This window comes from Orcinus orca, chromosome 5 (genome assembly GCF_937001465.1).
Source record: "Orcinus orca chromosome 5, mOrcOrc1.1, whole genome shotgun sequence".
In the NCBI taxonomy this organism is placed as follows: domain Eukaryota; kingdom Metazoa; phylum Chordata; class Mammalia; order Artiodactyla; family Delphinidae; genus Orcinus; species Orcinus orca.
Genome location: NC_064563.1, coordinates 76,489,517 through 76,507,599, shown reverse-complemented (window position 1 = coordinate 76,507,599; position 18,083 = coordinate 76,489,517). Strand labels below are relative to the sequence as shown.

The following is an 18,083-nucleotide window of genomic DNA, read 5'->3' as shown; positions in this document are numbered from 1 at the left end:
TGGCTCACAAGAAGGCGTGACTCCCAAGAGTCGTTCCTGAGAAACAGCTCTTCCTGGTTGTGTTTGATTTGGCCAAGATGATGATGACCAAACAGAGCTTCTCAGAAGTTCCAAGGAGAAAGGGGTGGCACAGGGAGCACAAACAGGGAACCAGCTCCTCGGGCCATCTCTGCTTTTGCCCATCCTTCCTCACACACATGCAACTTTTTTCAGAGTGGTTTCATACAGCCTAACATTCAGAGGTCCCCTCAGGGACTGGTAGGCCAAGTTTTGAGCCCACACCAAGAAGTCTGTCAACCACATGGTCTGCTCTGAAGCCTACAACATGTGAAAAGTTATATTTTATATCCCTGGGAGAAACCAAATATAGGAAAGCCAGTTTGTGGGATGCAACTGCTCTTTTTTTAAGAAACATCTCTACCTAAGTGTTTGGTGAACTCTTAGCTCTTTAGAGTTGGGCTATGGATTCTCTAGTCTTAATTAGACACATGGACAAACAGAGGCTTTAAGAGGTACAGGGACATTCCAGGATCCTCGACAGCCCTAAAAAAGGTCATTGCCATCCTACTAGAACTGGTCAGCATATGACTGACACCAGAGCAGATAGTGTGAACACAGCATGACAGCACAGTCAGCACAGCATCCTGTCCAGTGGCCTGACCATGGGCTGGGCTATACTCCTTTCTTCCTGAAAGTCTGGAATTGATGGGGTAAGAGGGTGGTGGTGCAGAATGGATGATCTAATTTTCCACTGGGATAGTCAACAACTTGATCCCTACCACTGAGGTCTCTCCTTCTGTGAATATTTACCTATCTATGGACTGGGTCTCAAGGCTTCTGAATAGATGCTTCCTAGACAACCACACTTAGAATCTTAAAACATGGCACAGCCTCCTTCCTTTCTTCCCTGATTCTGAGAGAAAAAGCCACCCCCAGTCCCTGTCCTACCTCCTACCACTCCAGGCAGGCTAACGCTGGATAAAGCCCTCCTATACCCCTCAGAGTAAGGACCCCAAAAGTCCACTAAAAGACCTTCAGCCAAGCTGTCTTTGTTTAAAACGCAGTGGCTGGTCTTTGAAGCAGCTAGTAGAGGTTCCAAACACTGACTGTTACATTTAAAGAAGACTTAAAGGAAATAGGAGGCTAGTTAATGGACTTCCCTGAGCTCCCATCATATACCCAGAGCAAAAGAAAGAGGGGAAAAGGAAGAGGAGAGGTCAAGCCCTTCTTCCCAGAGTGGTCCTGTTCCCTAGCTACAGAGGAGCAAAGTAACAAGGACATTGAACTCTGGCCTTCTGGGTTTCAGCAAAGCACAAAGGTCAAATGAGGGCCCTTTCTAGGCCTCTTGGGCCCCAGTCAGGATATGACCCTTCTCCAAAGGGAGCAGATGATATAGGCCACCCCCTATCACAGTGTGGGATCCAGCATGGGTCCAGGACAGGGACACACACTCAGGTTAGACAGAGAGAGCCAAGGGGCCAAGCAATCAGATTCGTTGGCCACTCTTGAGGTAAACATGTGAAGCCAACAACCAGAATTTTGTAGAGCCACTGAGGGAAGAAACACAATCTATACAAATCAATTGAAGATGTCTGTTCTCAAAGACTTTGAACTTAGAAGTAAGAGCTTGGAAAACAGGAAGGGGCATGAGCCTCATACAGCAGCAGAGGATGAAAACAGCATGAGGGAGAAAGGAAAGGTGCAGACACCCAGCAGAAGTCAGCAGAACTGGGTCCATGTGAGGGCAGGTGTGCAGATTGGACCAAACAGAGGTGATTCTCTCGGCCTTACAGTCCTTAGTAAAGAGAAAACGGAAGTTCACAGCATAACCCGTGCCCCGGCGGAGCCTCAGCTCCATCTAAGAGCAGATTCTACATTTGGAAAGTCTTGCCCTCTCCTTGAACTTGGTTTTCAAGGTTTCGGCAGTGTCGTTTCATTCCTCCTCAGCTCTGACGTGTCTGAACCCGCAAGCACCTCCAGAGCTGGAGCATGCGTCATCTTCACACCACGGATGCATAACTATGGCTTGCTCACAGGCTCCGCATTATCACAAAACAAAAATGCTACTTTCCTCAAAGCTGAGGTTTTGGAAACAGTGGGTTTGAAAAAAGCTGCAGGAGCAGCAGACAGAGAAGGTGGCAATGAATTAACCTTTTGACAGGCCCTTGCAATGCTCAGGAACACAGGCCAAGCAACCCGGCATCCAGATAGGGTTTTCTCTTTGGCGGGACAGTATTGTTAATATCATTCATTACTGCCTCTGATTAGGTTCCCAGGCTCATTAAGATCTCTGAGCCTTTGAATGTTTCTCTTGGATCAGATTGGATTCCACTTTGCAGAGAATTGTCAGGGCTTTCTAGTATCCAGTGCAGGCCAGATAGTATCTCTTGGCTTGACTCCTTCCTAAAGTTTCTACCCTGTGCTTCTGTGTGTGCACCGCCGATGACGCAAATCATCGTCCCGGCACGCTGGCTATCAGACCCCTTGCTGCCAGATGAACTAGGGCTTCTAATCCAAACAAAGCCAACATATAAAGTCCAAAGCACGGAAACTAAACTTATTCTAAAAATTATGCAGGTATGTGTTAACACTTCAGTTAGACACAGAGAACAACAGCTAAGCCAACTTTTAAAAAGGAGAGTGAAGAGGGCTCTTACCCTCTCTGATATTAAGACATATTATAAAGCCATCACAATAAAAAGAGAAATTAAGAAAATGTACAAATAGGCCAACAAAACAGAATAGAGAGCTCAGACACAGAGTCATGTATATGTCTGAACTTAATATAGGACCAATGTGCTGCCACAAATTGGGGGAAGGATAGATTGTTTAGTAAATGGCATGGGGAACCGGCTTACTATATGGAGAAAAATAAAACTGAGTCCCTACTTAATACCACATACAAAAGAGGGCTCTGGGTCGTTAAAAGACCTAAATGTAAAAGATTAAAGAAAAGCAGTAGAAACAAAATTTGTAGGATTAAGTTCAGGAAAATATCTTTGTGATTCAGGAAAGCTCTTTTAAAATGAAATTTCAAAAGCATAGACCATAAGGCAAAATTTTATGAATTTGATTACATCAAAATTAAAGATTTCTAGTCAGCAAAATATCCCATGAACAAAGTTAATAGACTGATTAAAAAAATAGATATCTGTAACATCTAAAACCAATGGGGAATTTATACGAAGAATATGCAAGGATCTTGAACATTTATGACTGCAACAGAAAATGGGGAACTGATATAAACTGACACTGTACAGAAGATGAAACTCCAAAGAACTTGGTGTAGGTCAGTTTTCCTGGGAAGCAGATTCTGAGATGGAGAGTTTTGAGCAGGGTTTTTGGGGAGTGGTGAGGGAGTGAGGAAAGCAGCATTGGGTGGAGCCAGAATCTGAACTGTGATAAAGTTGCAGCTTAGGCTGACCCAGTGGGGGAATGTGGAAACTGGGGTGTCTCTTCAGAGAGGTCCTGAATTCAGCAAGGGGACCAGGCTTTATTTCCCTGCAATGACTAGTCATTGGATGGATGCCACCCCCAAGAAGAGTTCATAACCCTGGGTGAAGCAGCTTCCTCTGGCTGAGGATAATTGCTGGGGAGGGTCTCATCTATGAGCCATCAGCAACCAGCACTACTGGTAGCTGGGTTAACAAGGACCTCGGTCTTAGAGCAGGAATCTGAACAGTACACTATGTAGCCACTATGGCAGATATGAAGAAAGACTCAAAAGCATTAGTAATATGAAAAATGCAAATTAAAACATCAAAGAGCTCTCACTGTATGCCTTTTATATTAGCAAAATATAGAAGGAAGTGTAGTGCCAAGTATTGGCAGGATTATGGGACATGACAGCTCTTATGGACTGCTGGTGAGAAGACAAACATCAGAAAAGTGCATCAGCAAACATTCTTGGGAACGTTCCGGCATTATGAGTCAAATTCAGTGTCGCATACTAGCAATTCCTCTACTAGGTATACATCCCAAGAAATTCTTATACAATTCCGTAAGGAGACGTGTATGCAAATGTTTTCTGCACGGTTATTTGCGGTGGAAGTGGGGGGCTACCTGAGTTTCCATCACTAAGATTGAGAAATAAAATATAGTGAATGCACACTCGGGAATTCTGTGTAGTAGGATTGTAGCAAATGATCAGATGTACACATAGCAACACGGATGGATCTTAAGAACGATGAAAAGATGGGGAGGGGGCGGGGGAGGAAGAAAGGAAAGAAACGTGATGAGATGGAACGTTCACATAAATTAAAAATACTGGGGCTTCCCTGGTGGAGCAGTGGTTGAGAGTCCGCCTGCCGATGCAGGGGACGCGGGTTCGTGCCCCGGTCCGGGAGGATCCCGCATGCCGCGGAGCGGCTGGGCCCGTGGGCCATGGCCGCTGAGCCTGCGCGTCCGGAGCCTGTGCTGCGCAACGGGAGAGGCCACGACAGTGAGAGGCCCGCGTACCACAAAAAAAAAAAAAAAAAAAAAAAAAAAACTGAAAGCACAGGGAACTATATTCAGTACCTTGTAATAAACTATAATGGAAAAGAATCTGAAAAAGAATATGTGTGTGTGTGTGTGTGTGTGTGTAACCATCATTTTGCTGTACACCAGAAACTAACAATATTGTAAATAACTATACTTCAATAAATAAAAATAAATAAATACTGCAAGCAAATGGCGTTTGTATGAAAGCAAACGAAAGGATACATCCTAAACACATAAGAATCACCGTGGGTGAGAGAGGGGTATGGAACTGTGGGATGGGGAGTAAAAGGAATAAGGCAGTAAATAAATTCAAGAGAGGGGTCTTGCAGAGACCAATGATCTCCGCTGGTTCCATGGTTCCATGAACAAAGGAGTCAGGTTAATCCAACTCTCTACACCTGATTTCTAAAACTAGTGGCAGCAGCAAACACCACTTGAGCCCTGGAAAAGCAAGCTCATGTTCTGTACCTTCTCTTTCTCTGAGATCTCTCCTAAAAGGTCACAGGCTGAGTCACTGGAAAATCACAGAGCCCTGCTACACACTGCTCCCTGCTCTTACCTGCGAATGAAATGACATCAACCTCCCATCTTCAGTGGGATGAAATGGCTGGCACCTGGATAAAGGTTCACGCCTCTCCCGGGCAGAAGGACTTTGCTCACAGGATGCCTTTTCATCTTCTATCCCTTGAACTTTCCCACCTGAGATTCCAATCAAAGTCATCACCTTAACTGAAATGCAATAGGCAACACAGCCACCGCCCCCCCCTTGATCAGTACTGGTATGCAAGATAGGGGAAATACAACCAATTTGGGGTGCTGTCTTAGACCCTGCCCACCTGGGAGAGGACACCAAACAGGGAGATGACATCCCACTGGGAAATGGGCTCGCTTTGGCCCACTCATCTGGCAAGCCCTCTCTGTTCACGGGGAATGGGTGAGGTGTGAACTCCCCTTGTGAAATCTATCCTGCATGACCCATCAGTCCCAGAAAAACTGGAGATCCTGAGAGAGCCAGAAGAATAATGAGGCTTATCAGTCGGTCTTGGATCCCATTCCCCACGGTGGCTATTCCAAACCCCAACTGCTGTCCCTGAAGTCCCCCACAAGCAATTGAGAACCAAGTTCAGGTTACCAGTCCAAAGGGAGGAACACAGAGATTAAGATCTAGGGATGCAGAGAAGAACTGAGCCGGGAAGTCTGAGAGAAGACCTGCTTCTCAGGCTCAAAAGGTAGAACCAGAATGTCAGGGTGCCCTTAAACACTGCTCTGAACCTCTTGGCTGGCACCAGGCCCCGACTCCAAGGTTAACCCCTTCCTTGCCCAGGGCATGCCTTCCTCAACACTATAGAAAAGGTCTCTTCTAGACACCAGCATTGTGTTCACAAACAAGTCTCTGTAATAGATAGGATCCCTAGGCAAAATGAGAATCCCAGGATACATGGTAAGAGAGTTGGTGTGGGTACCATTTTTATCATGCTTTTTTCTGGGTCCAGAAAATAAACTTCTGTGCCAGCTTTAAGACTTTTAATTCAGGAAAGTGCAGGGTGAGATGGGTCTTGCTGTTTAAAGGCTTCCTCAGGACAGAAGTTGTCTGGTGAACGTGTAAACTGCCTGTGCCCAGTAGGCCTTCTGCAAGTGTTAACTCCCTTCCCCACCCCCGCTTCTTCTTCTCCCCTTTTTGGTGTAGTTGAGGAGTCATGCAGGAACCCAGGAGGCGTGGCCTCTGCTCACGGCTCAGACATCTTTGTACAGAATGATCTCAAGCAAGAGTCTCTCCCTTCTCCCAGCCCTCTGCTTCCCTGCCTCTAGTTTCTCATGTTTAGAATTGGAAGGAGTAAACTCTGTCTTGCGGGTGGCCAGGTTGGTCCCTGCCCCCTTTTCTCTAGGTTCTAGGGAATGAAAAATATTATTAAATTTTAATTTTCTAATAGAAAACTATGAAGTAGAAGGAAAAAAATTAGCCTAATCCTATGATCTAGGTAAAATCTGTTGGCATTAAAAGATGGGATGTTAGAAAACAGAAGCAATATAGAAACATACAAAATGAAAATTGAAAGTCACCTTCTCCCATTCACACTGTCCACAGTAAATAACTACTTCCCAAAGGTAAACAACTACTATTGTTTCTTATCATTCCATTCAGAAAAATTATGCATATGTATTTATATGTATTCTTTCTAAAAAGTTTGCAGAAGTGATCATACCATATATGGTACTATCTAATTTGCTCTCTTTTAACTTGATACATCTTATATATATATATATATATATATATATATGTATGTATATATATGTATGTATATATACTTTATTCTTTATAATAGCTAAATAATATTTCATCAAATGCATTGTAACTCAGTCCAGGAGGACTGTGAATTTCTCTCCTTTTGCGAACACCAACCAGCTCAGCCTCTTGCTCCTTGATTTCCTCCCGAGGGTCAGAGTTGGTGAGAAGCTGTGATTCAGGTGCCAGGTGAGACAGAGAAGTCCCCATACAGCCAAAATTTCCAGGTTAGTCTCTGCGAAACTGTCATGGTGCCAGTGTTTGCTTATTTCCCTTTCTGGAGAAAATGCCCACAAGCCAATGGCCAATTTGCCACACATGTTGATGGCTGAACACTTTGGACAAACTTCAGTGTGTCCAAATGATGAAATATCAGGTTTGGAAAGGACCTCAAGGTCATTTGGCTTAAGCTCCTTGAGCCCACTGCAGGAATCCCTTCTACGAGCTTCTGTGTCATTCATTTACCATCACTCTATCATACCATGGAACAGCTTTTACTAACAGAAAATTCTTTCTAATTTTCCCAAACCAGCTCCCATGCAATGTACCTGCATTGGTCCTAGCCCTGCCCTTTTAGACATCCTTGAACAAGTGTGTTTCTCTTCCCAAGGCCACCCTCCAGAAGTTTGACAAAACTGCTCGCATCCCTCGAAGTCTCCCCTCTATTCATTTAACAAATATTCTTCCAGAGACTATGTACGTACCAAGCACTGTGTTAGGCATACTGTAAACTCTGTGAGGGCAGAGAGCTTAGTCTGTGTTATTATGTGCTGTCTCCACACCACCTAAAAGGGCCTTACATACAGTAGGCATTCAATAAATAGTTGCTGAATGAATGAATACAAAGATGAATCCCATAGTCTCTGCCCTCAATGACCTCTTAGTCTAGTGGGAGGCGGAACAGAACAATAAGCAATTATAATCCAGGGGCAGAGAAAGGATGTGGGTTAGGAGAACCTCAAAGGAGAGGTTCTAACCCAGCATTCATCGTTCCCACCTCCTTCTTCCACTGTAACGTTGATCACATGTTGATCACATATCATGTTGTCATGATATGTCTGCACGTGTGTCTTCACCACTGGATTGTTAGCTCTTTGAGAACAGAAACTGTACTATGTGTCACTTAGCTTTGTATCCCTTACACTTAACACAGGGGCTGGCATAGGGGAGGCGTTTCATATTTGTTCAATGAAGTGACTGATTAATGGATGGCTAAATGAATTAATATACTAATATTCCCAGAGGAAAAAAAAATTAAGGAAACTGCTTTTATTGGCCTAAACTGGTGTTACCTTAAGTTTCACGAACACAAAAAATTGGTGAAGTAGCAGTGACAGAAATCTTGGGAGAAAGCAACCATGTCATCCTAGGGCTCCCCAAAGTCTCATTTTTGCAACAAACATTTAATGAGCACCTCCTCTGAGTTTGATACACTGCCAGATGCTACGACAAGGCAAACAACACATAATTCCTACCTTTCAGGATCTCCCAGACTAGCTGGTGATGAGTGCTCTGACAATGTGCAGAGGCTGCTGTGAGGGGCCTGGGGGTCAGGAAGGCTTCCTGAAAGTGGAGATGCCTGAACTGAGGGCTGAGGAAACTGTCCAGGTGGGGAGAGGGAGGAAGGCAGTCCTAGGCAGAGGGATGCGCAGGCAGAAGTCCAGAGGTGTGAGAACTCAGCAGTTTGGGAGCATCATGTTGGGGGAGTGGGAGCAAGAAATAGAGATGGAGACGAGGCCCTGCCAAGGAATTGAGATTTGACCTTGAGGGCAGGAGGGAGCCATTGAAAGAATCCTAAAATCCCACGATGATCAGACTTGCATAGTAGGAGATTATTCTTCCGGCAGTGTAGAAAACGGATTGGAGGAACAAGAATGCTATAAGAGAGATCAGTTAGGAGACTATTTGGAACTTACTTGGAAAGCAGATGGAAAGAAGAATAGACATCAAAGACATTAAAGGGTAGCTGCCAGAACACGGTGACCCACTGTGCACACTGGCTCTCAAGCTTCAGACCTGGGTTACTGGGGGAGTGGAAACACCATCACCCAGCGGGGAGAACAGGCGAAGGAGCAGGCTTGGGAGTGAAGACAATGAGTTCAATGGCGAGACTGAGGGCTTGGGGGCCGTCTAGGCTGATCTTCGAGAAAGATGGACATGTGGGTCAGGAGCTCAAGGAAGGGAGCTGGCCATGATACAGACCCAGGAGCCTCCAGGGGACACAGGCAGAGGATGAAAGAGTGGGAGTGTGCCAACCACCCAGGGAGAGGGTGTGGGGTGGGGAGAGGGAGGGGTTATCTGAGAGCCTCAATAATCTTTCGTAAAGATTTCCAAAACATTTTAAAGAATCCTCAGAGTTATTACCAATTTAGAGCAGCCTCCTGTCTCAAAGCTAATACAGCAATGCATGAGGAAAGCAATTAGAGGAAAACAGCAGTACTGAGAGAGGAGCCTGATTTTCAGATGTCCTTTGTGGGTAACGACAAAGGGACATGAAGGGAGCTTCATGAAAGAAAAGAGGAAGGCATCCAGACGAGGCCTGCCTGAGTGACGTGGTTTTTGCTTATTTGAGATGATGCCTGGGGCCTGACCTGTACCCCCGCATCCCACCCCCAGGTCCAACATTAAGCAGCAGGCTTCCCAGGAAGCTGCATCCTTGCCTCCCCGGCTGCTTCAGTCATGAAATCTTTGCAAGTTACAGGCATCTGAGGCACACGATGGCCCAATCAAGCCACATGCCTGTGTAAAGCTGCCTCCTGGCTGTGAGGAATAAAAATCAATATTTTAAAATCTGAGTTATTCAGATGCTGTACCCTGGAGGTGATTCATAACCTAAGGAGCTCCTCAGTAGGAGAACAGCGGCTGAGGGTTTGTGTGAACATGGCTTAGCCCATGATTTCCCATGCCATCAGTCAAAGGACTAACAAAAGATTAAATAACAGAATTGTTCTTACACAGTGTCTCAAGGAGCGCCTGAGGAGCTGGGCTACTCTGGCTAAGAAGTCTAGACTGTCATAATAAGGAGAGAAGCAACTTGCCCTCATGAAGGAGCAGAGGGTCCCCTGGGCTCTCCAAGCGTTGGTGTCTTCAAGTCTCCTGGGTCCTTAGCACAGGGAAAGCAGGTTAAGCTGGGGGAGAGGGGATACTTCCAAGTACTCCCTTTTAGAATAAAATTTAAGAGCTCCCCTGAGAAAAGTGACAACGGTCATATCCCTGACCCCCAAATCCCCATGTCATGTAGGTAGGCACTTAAACCTATTGCAGCGGCGGGGCAGGGCCTGTGCTATGAAGACCATGAACTATGTCTGGACTGGCCTAGGGGAGGGGGATGAGGATGGAGTGTAATTGGTTTGGTGACAACTCACCTCACAAAGGGAGGAAGCACAGAAACCCATTCTAGAGAGAGGGAGGCATTGTGGCCTAGCGCACGTTCCCTGGACTTGGAGGGACGAAGACCTGAGCTTTGGGTCCTTGGCTCTACCACCATGTGACCTTGGACAAGACGGTTATCTCTCTCAGCCTCAGATTCTGTAACACCAAAATGTTGATAATAATCCCCTACTTACTGGGTTCCTGGGAAGATCAGATGAATAGAAGCAGAAACACCTTGCTGCTCCCTCACACTGTGTACTAGTTAGGATATTGCTTTGGTCGTTCTAACAGAGGGACCAGAATAACGGTGGCTTAAACGAGGTAGGAGTCTATTTCTCTCTCATATAAAACTCCAAGCGGCTGTGGCCTCTCTGGTCTGAGAGCTCATCAGAGGCCCAGGCGGCTTCTATCTGGTCACCAGGGGTGTCACCTTCCTTGACTTACTCCGAGAAGGCTCCCCACCACTGCCACGTTGCAGCTGGTAGAAGGGGCAAAGGGGCAAGAGGAGGGTCAGCTCCCTTCCCCAAATCCAGGAGTTTACACTCCACCTCTTTTCATTTCCCACGGGCCAGAATGTGGTCACCTATTCCCACGGGCCAGAATCTAGTCACATCTGGCTGTAAGAGGGGCTGGGAACTGTAGTTGTTTTCTGGGAAGTCACAGACTCAACAGAAAATTCTGCGATTATGGAAGAAGAGGAGGTGGCTACTGAGAGACAATTCACAGTCCCTGCCACCCCATTTGTCTAATTCCTCTTGATCCCCAGATCTCGGATTTATGTCACTTCCCTTGGGAGGCCTTCCCCGACCCTCCAGCCTACTTAGACGCTCCTCCCTTAGCTCCCTCACATCATCTTTGGCTTGCTATCTGTTTTTCTGACTAGAATGTAACCTCAATGAGTTTGGGGATGTGTCCATCTTCCTCCCCGCTGTCTCCCGTGCCACCCAGAGCTGGGCACAGGGTGGACATGAGTTACACCCACGCTGACTAAGGAGGTCTGTCACCAAAGGGCCTTGGGATGTCCTTGGGGTGCAACTTTATAGCTTTGAGGCCAGCAGTGCTCTCCAGCCCAGGATTCGTTTGGAACAAAATTGGTACCTCCTGCTGCTGCCCAGGCAATGGGGGGTAGTGGTCGCCCTGAAGACAGGTGGAATTTTCTTTTTACCCCTTAGTCCTCTCTCTGTGTACGTCTTTAGAACTGTGCCCATCCTTTGTCAGAGCCCTTGGGTGGGCAACGCTGACTCTGCAGCTCTGTTTTTCAGATCTGGGAATGAACAGTTGGGGGAAGAGCTTTCCCTAGCACAGTGGCCAGAACTGAGGATGCAAGTAAAGACTTGGTTTTCCATTCCCAGTCTCTACAGGGCAGCTGCCAGCCTGAAGCCTGCCCTGTGAGGAGGGGGAAGGGACCTCAGAGAGGCTGTCCCAGGGCAGTCAGCCTGCACCCCCTGTGGGGAAAAATGGCCTCCCAGAGTCTGGGCCGTGTGAACCCACTGTTTAGTCCCTGAGCAGCTCCTTGGGGCTTCACTTTAATGCCCTCCAGCTCACTCCTGATTTGACATAAACGTCACCATTTTCTTAGAAATCTCCTTCTTCTTAGCTCATTTTCTCTGTTACCAGGATTTCTTTAGGGATCCCAGCAAACCTGACTCTGGTTCCCGTGAGGAAGGGAGGCTGCACCCCAGGACTGACCTCCAGCCCCTCAGACACATTCTCATCACCTTCCATGTCTTCCTTTGATTGGAACTAGAGGACAACCAGGCCTGAGCTCTGAGCGACCAGCCCTTTTTGGCAGTCTCCAGAGCCACTGAGGGGTAAGTCACCAGAGACGAAGCCCTGGGGGTTGCTGGGTGCTCACGTTACACTCATACACAAAATGCGCCTATTCAAGAACCAAGTTCAGATTTCCTTGCTTGTATTTTTCCAGAGAGTTGGGGAGAGAGCAGCCATATCCTGCCAGTAGCCCCTGGGAACTTGCCCCTGCCTCCCCCCATGCCTGGCATCAAGGGAATCCTTGCCCTCCTGACTGTGGCACTGGGCTTAGCTGAGAACAGACAGTTTCATTCCAGCAGCCGGGTTTTTCCCCCCATAAAATGGCAGTGTCCCTTTAAGTCCCTGCCTGTCTCCTCTCTTGGACTGGCTGTAGGTTAAATAAACTGACCAGACTTTTCTGACTGGGGGTTCTGAGCTGGAAATTCCTCCTACTTGCTTCAGCTTGTGTGCGGAAACAAAGAGCAGTTAAAAAGGGATTAACTTTTCCCTCTGTTGGTTTCTCTCTCCTTTCTCAGAATAATTCCTTTTCTAACTCAGGGATTTAGGCTCCTCTTGGAGCGCTGCTTCTTTCCCGGTTCTTTATTGACTGTCCGTAGAGCTACAGAAAGTTTCCCTGCACCCAACGTGGGGGAGCGAGTGTCTCTCTGCATGGGTTTCACAGCGTGGCTTCTTGCACCCCTGACTCCTGGATTCACCCATTTCTCTCCAGCACAAACCCTGGACTGGCCCTCTGAAACTCCGAGTAACATTCTGTTAATCATGTTATTTCCCCAGGCAGTCTTCTCTTCTGGGAAAAGAATATGCTCATCAACTTACACACATAGTCTGGTTCTCATTAAAATCTGAACGCAAAGGGTGGTAGAAAGAGCATTGTGTGGGAGTTGGGATTTCTGGGTTCTCCTCCTACCTCTGGCACTAACTAGTGTGTGACCTTGAGAAAGTCATTTCTCTTGGCTAAGCCTTACAGACCCCTCTGTAATGTAAGAGGTTCCTTCTAGTGCTAACATTCTAGTGTCTACATTAAATAGTCTTGCAATCCCCAATGACACTTGACCATCATGAATATGCACAGATGAGGAGCTGACCTGGGGTCCAAGGTGATTATTATACTCAGGAGTAGGACCCTGAAGCACCTGGCTTCAGCAGCCAGTTACCCCAGGCTGGATCTTGCTCTATCTGTACCCTTTATAGAAAAGGATCTAGCAGGTTAATGGAGCCCAGTGGTAACTGGGACCAGGCTCAGAATGGACAGACCAGAGGCCTGATATCCCAGGATCTATGCCATTCCGTTTTTACTCCCAAAAAGGACACTAGGTTTTTCTGTAGTCTCATGCTAAATAGAGGCCTGAACTAGAATCAACTGGTGTCTAGGACAGGGTCAGGGTGGGGTAGGGGCAGGGTTCAAGACAGACCATCATACACCTTGTTCAGTTCTTCTCTCTGAGTTTCTGCAGACAGAAGTACCACTCTCAGCAGCCCTGGGGCGGTTCCACAACAGTTTCACCCCTCCCTCCTCCTGGCATGGCCTAAAAGCAGGTTTGGCTATGCTGGGAACAAGTGATGTTTGCACTCAGCGACAATATCACTCAGCAGCCATGTGTCAGTGACCAGCTTTCCAAAAACCTGGAAAGAAATCTGCTCGCCAAACAAATGTGAAATATTTGCAAGTTTTCAAAAAGAAGCTGGGTCTGTCTTCCGTAGGAGAGAAAAGGGAGCTGTAAATGTTGTAATTAGAAACAGACATTTCTTCCATTCTTTAAAGCAACGAAGATGTTATAAGGCTTGCAGATCAGACCTCTCTGTGAGAAGGACCATTTGGGGACACGTGAATTTGGCAAACCAATTTCAGGGAAGCAGGCTCTGCCTCAGCAGGGAAGCTGCAGACCTGTAGCAGCCAGGATGTCTTTTCTGGAGTGTGGTCGTGTCTGGTACACAGAGCTGCCTTCAGGATTGGCCCAGGGTGTGTGTGTTGGGGGTCGGGGGGGAAGGGTGGATGTGGTGGAGTGGAGAAAACATCCTTGAGGTGGATGCTTCGGGTTGTCATGGAATTCTCAAGAAGAAGATGCCACAGTCTTCAGTGGTCCCAATGTTGGTGTGAGGAGGCTGTGTCCTGGGTCTGATCTCAGTTGTCCCCACCCCCCAGTAGTGCAGTTAGACCTTGGCTTCCAACCAGGCTCCCTCAATGGAGAGGATGAAGAGTGAATGTTGACACCTCAACAGCCCCGGGCTACTAGAAATGTGCCAGATAAGAAACTGGTTGCTAAAACGTTTTTTGGCCAGATTTGTTTATGTTATTGTTTTATGACCTCCAAAGATCTGGCTAATCTAAGTGGCATTGGAACATGACTATTTTTCACTATATAGATATAGCTTCCTGTTGGCTTTATTTGACTTGAAGTATGACTATGTTAAGTTTTATACAAATATTAAATTAATAGTCATTGTGCAAGCAAAACTCATACTCATTAATTTTGATCGTGTTTAAAACAGTGATTCGCATCCATGGCTGCACATTGCTAAAACCAGGGAAGCTTTATAAAAATTCCCATGCCTCAGGCCCACCTCCAGAAAATCTATTTTAATTGATTTGGAGTGGGGCCTGGGCATTGATTTTTTTTTTTTAAAGGTCCCCAGATGATTCTAATTGCAGCCAGGATTGAGAACCATTGTTCCCAATGATGCCTGAGAAATGTGCTAATTTAGTGGGGGGAAAACAATTAAATGAGATCTTGGTTCAAACTGGCTGGCTTGTTTTGTCAGTGTTCAGCCCAGTATCTGGATAGGAACAAAGCCAAGATTACAGTGCAGTTATGTAAGGTTTGGAGGGTAAGATTCTTCTCCTAAAACTGACTTATTACTGTATGTGTATTTCATCTACAGCAATAAATTGGAAATATTGGGAGGGAACCTCATGCTCTGTGAATATAGAGTCCCTTAATATTCAATAATAATCACTCCATGATCTGAATGGACAGGGGACAATAATAAAGAACTCTCATATTTAAAACAATGGGCACTGAAAATGTTTCTGGTAATACCAGTCCATAATGAGCCAAATGGCACAGATTTATATTGCCTTGAATTTCAAGACTTCACCAGTGATTTATGATGGCTGGATGCTCAAATCACCATCTCTTGCCCCTCAGGTGAACTTTTGGTTCAACGTATCTGAAGGCGGAGTGAGGAAGACAATTCAGGTAGCAGAGAATTGAACAAAGGCCAATCACTGAATAGGCGAATTTGAGCTCGTTATCCGGCTGGGACTGATCACCTCTCAGCGGGATGATTCAGGAGTTGCAAATGGCTGGAAGCTTTGTTTTCCCTTCTCTGGGAAAGACAGGTCCATTAGCTCTCCTGCTGCTTTAGAGCTTAATTTGTTTTCGTTTTTGTTTTTTTTTCTGACACTATGGAGGGGACAATACATTCCAAAAATTAGAGGACAGCTAAGGAAAATTCTCCCTCTTTATTGGATATCATTAAGCACATGCTGCCTCAGGGGGATGGGGAAGGCCATTAACAGACAGGAGCCAAGAGAGGGATTAGCTCACAAAAGAGAAGGCTGTTGAGAGCAGCCCGGCTAGATACAGGAAAAGCTGCCAGGTAGAGACCCAAGCTTGGACATTAAAACTCAGCTCTCATCGTGTTTTTAAAGAGTTATCATCTTTTGTATATAATAAAGGTAGAGTTAGGAACTGCCCTCAGGAAGGAGATGCATTAAATTCACTGAGGACAAAAACCCCCAAAGCTACAGCACCTGGGGCCATTCCCGGGGGGGCCGGGCTGATTCCTAGACAGTGTGTCTGGCTGCCCCCCACCAACGTCAGGGATCCTTGGTTTAAGAGTACAGGCTGAAGCACTCAGGGGGTTACCTTATCCCACATTTGCAGAGGCAAGAAGCTGACATTTATAGCTTGACTAGTGCTCCTTTTACAAGTAAATGACTACCCGGAGAGAGGACTAACTAAGTCACGTGCTTGGCATTTTCTAGCTGATTTTCTATTCAGAGAGACCCAGATTAACTTTCACTCCCATCAAGCTTTCCCCCAAACCTCCTGGTGGAAAGGGAATCCCCAGGCCCATCGTGGTCCCTGAATGATGCTCAGTCATGCGCCTGGCTTAGCCTGCTGTCCCTTCCCCAGGTCTGTGTCTTCAGTGGGATGAGAAACTTTGGCAGAGGCTTTTAGGCTGCATATAACTGGCAGTGTAAACAACAGCAAAAAGACAAGGTGGAGAACGTGGCTGCATAATTGCGGACTGAGCAGAACTCTGAGACTGAATCCTGGGGAGGTCCTGTTTCCATGGCCCTTGCCTGGTGATTGTGGATTAAATATAAATATCTACCCATACTGGAGGCTGAATTCAACTCCTTTACCAAATAAGCAAAATATCGGTATCTGTTATATACAGGTAGATCTCTATTTGCCAACCTATCTCCTTCTACAATCCCTGACGGGCCTGAGACAAGGCAAACCACCTCTCCTCCGTGCTCCCGAAGCAGTGCCTTCCATGGGTGTTACGGAGCTCGTTGCCTTGGACTGTGGTTGGCAGGGAAAGCGAATCCCCCAGGCTCCGATGGACCAGTGTCTTACTTATCTAGCATCCTCAGCAGTGGAAGCTTCTCGGTGAATGTCTATTGAATGAAACTGTGTGTCCCTGTATTCCACCTATCATCGCTAATAAACGTTGAAAGCCAAAGGACAAAGATGGAGTAATCAGGAAACAGAGAAAGAGGTATCCGGTAATAATAAAGTAGAAGTATAGGGTTGAAACATATTATTAAGCCATTCACAGAAGGTTAAATTCTCTCTCTCTGCCTATGTCACCTCACTCTCCACATCTGAAAAGGAGGAAGTGCAGTGGACAGTTCTATGGCAGGGGACCTGGATCAAGAGTCAGGGGAGCTGTCTTTTGCCTAACTGACTATGTGACCTGTGGCAAGTCCCCTCTTATGGGGACTAGATTACACTAGATGATCTCCCAAGGTCCTTACACTTCTGTCATTTTTGTAATTTTATGCTTCTAGCACCATTATCCCAAGGTATTTCATATGGCTGAAGTCTGTCCAGGCGGTTCTCAGTGAATTCTGCCTACTCAGGTCATTGGCTGTGGGGCAGTTCTTTTCCACCCAACAGCGAACCTAATGATAAATGCAGGCTCTCTCCAGTTCTGGCCCCAGCTCTCTCAGGAATCAGACTTGAAAGTCATTTTCAAATTCACCTTTGGGCTGCCTTTTAAATGCTTCCTCCAGAGGCAAAAATCACAAAATGCTTTCACTAGAATGGATTTTAGAGATCATCTCGTGATTCTAATTTAATCCCCTGTCCGTGGAGAAACACAACATCCCAGGTAGGGAGATGCCTTGCTCAAAGTCACATAGAGAGGTCAAGGGGAAGCATCCTGATGCCCATTTCAGGTTCTTTCCATTTCCACACACCTCCAGCCACAGGGCCAATTCTCTGCTACCTTCTCACGCAGCTGTTTCCAAACCAATCAACCTGCTAACCAGGTAACCAACCTGTGCGTGCTTCCTACGAACCTAGGACTGTGAACTCTGAGGCAAGTTATGTTTTTATTGTCCCAAAGTGCAAGAGTAAACACTCACCTTTTGGCATAGAGCAGGGCTGGCCTGCATAGTTGAGTCTTCCTTTGATCTCTGGAACTGGCACTTAGAGTTCCACTTATTCCTTGAAAAACATCTAGAGTTAGTTAGAAAGAGTTGCCTGTTTTCCAGTGGGTCAGATCCCGGTTCTGGGGCAGGATGGTTTAGGTCTGGGTAGCACTCCGACCACACAGGCAGCAACTCCAGGAAGAGAGGAGGCCCCAGCCAGAGCAGGTGCAAACCCAGGCGCCCGCCCAGAGCAGCCCCCTCTGTCTGCTGCAGCCACACCCCCTCTTCCTGAGGTTTTAAGGCTGGACCGAGTGCAGCCCTTGCCCAGATGATGCACTTCAGGCTCACTCACTCGAGATGGTAATAGCCCCTTTCCTTCTTAGGCCACCACAGACAAGGAGAGAATCCTTTTCCATGTAAATACATTAAATATTTAATGTAACAGACAACATAGACATTTATACATACATGTATGTATGGTCAAGCCATTCAAGATGGCTGCTCTCTTGCTCTCTGTACATCCCCTGCTCAACCAGTCCCTGCTTCGCTCACATGACTATCCAATCC

The 18,083-nt window shown here is 46.5% G+C and overlaps 1 long non-coding RNA gene across 6 annotated transcripts in view; it reads right to left on the bottom strand.

Moving 5' to 3' along the window:
* Positions 1–18,083, bottom strand: part of LOC117196202 (uncharacterized) — a 128,389-nt gene that overhangs the window by 49,859 nt on the left and 60,447 nt on the right. For all 6 annotated transcript variants that reach the window (XR_007477339.1, XR_007477341.1, XR_007477338.1 and 3 more), the window contains 2 exons: positions 17,511–17,592; positions 5,042–5,181 (listed from right to left, as the gene is read on the bottom strand). This is a non-coding gene — a long non-coding RNA (uncharacterized LOC117196202). The remainder of the gene's footprint in view (positions 1–5,041; positions 5,182–17,510; positions 17,593–18,083) is intronic.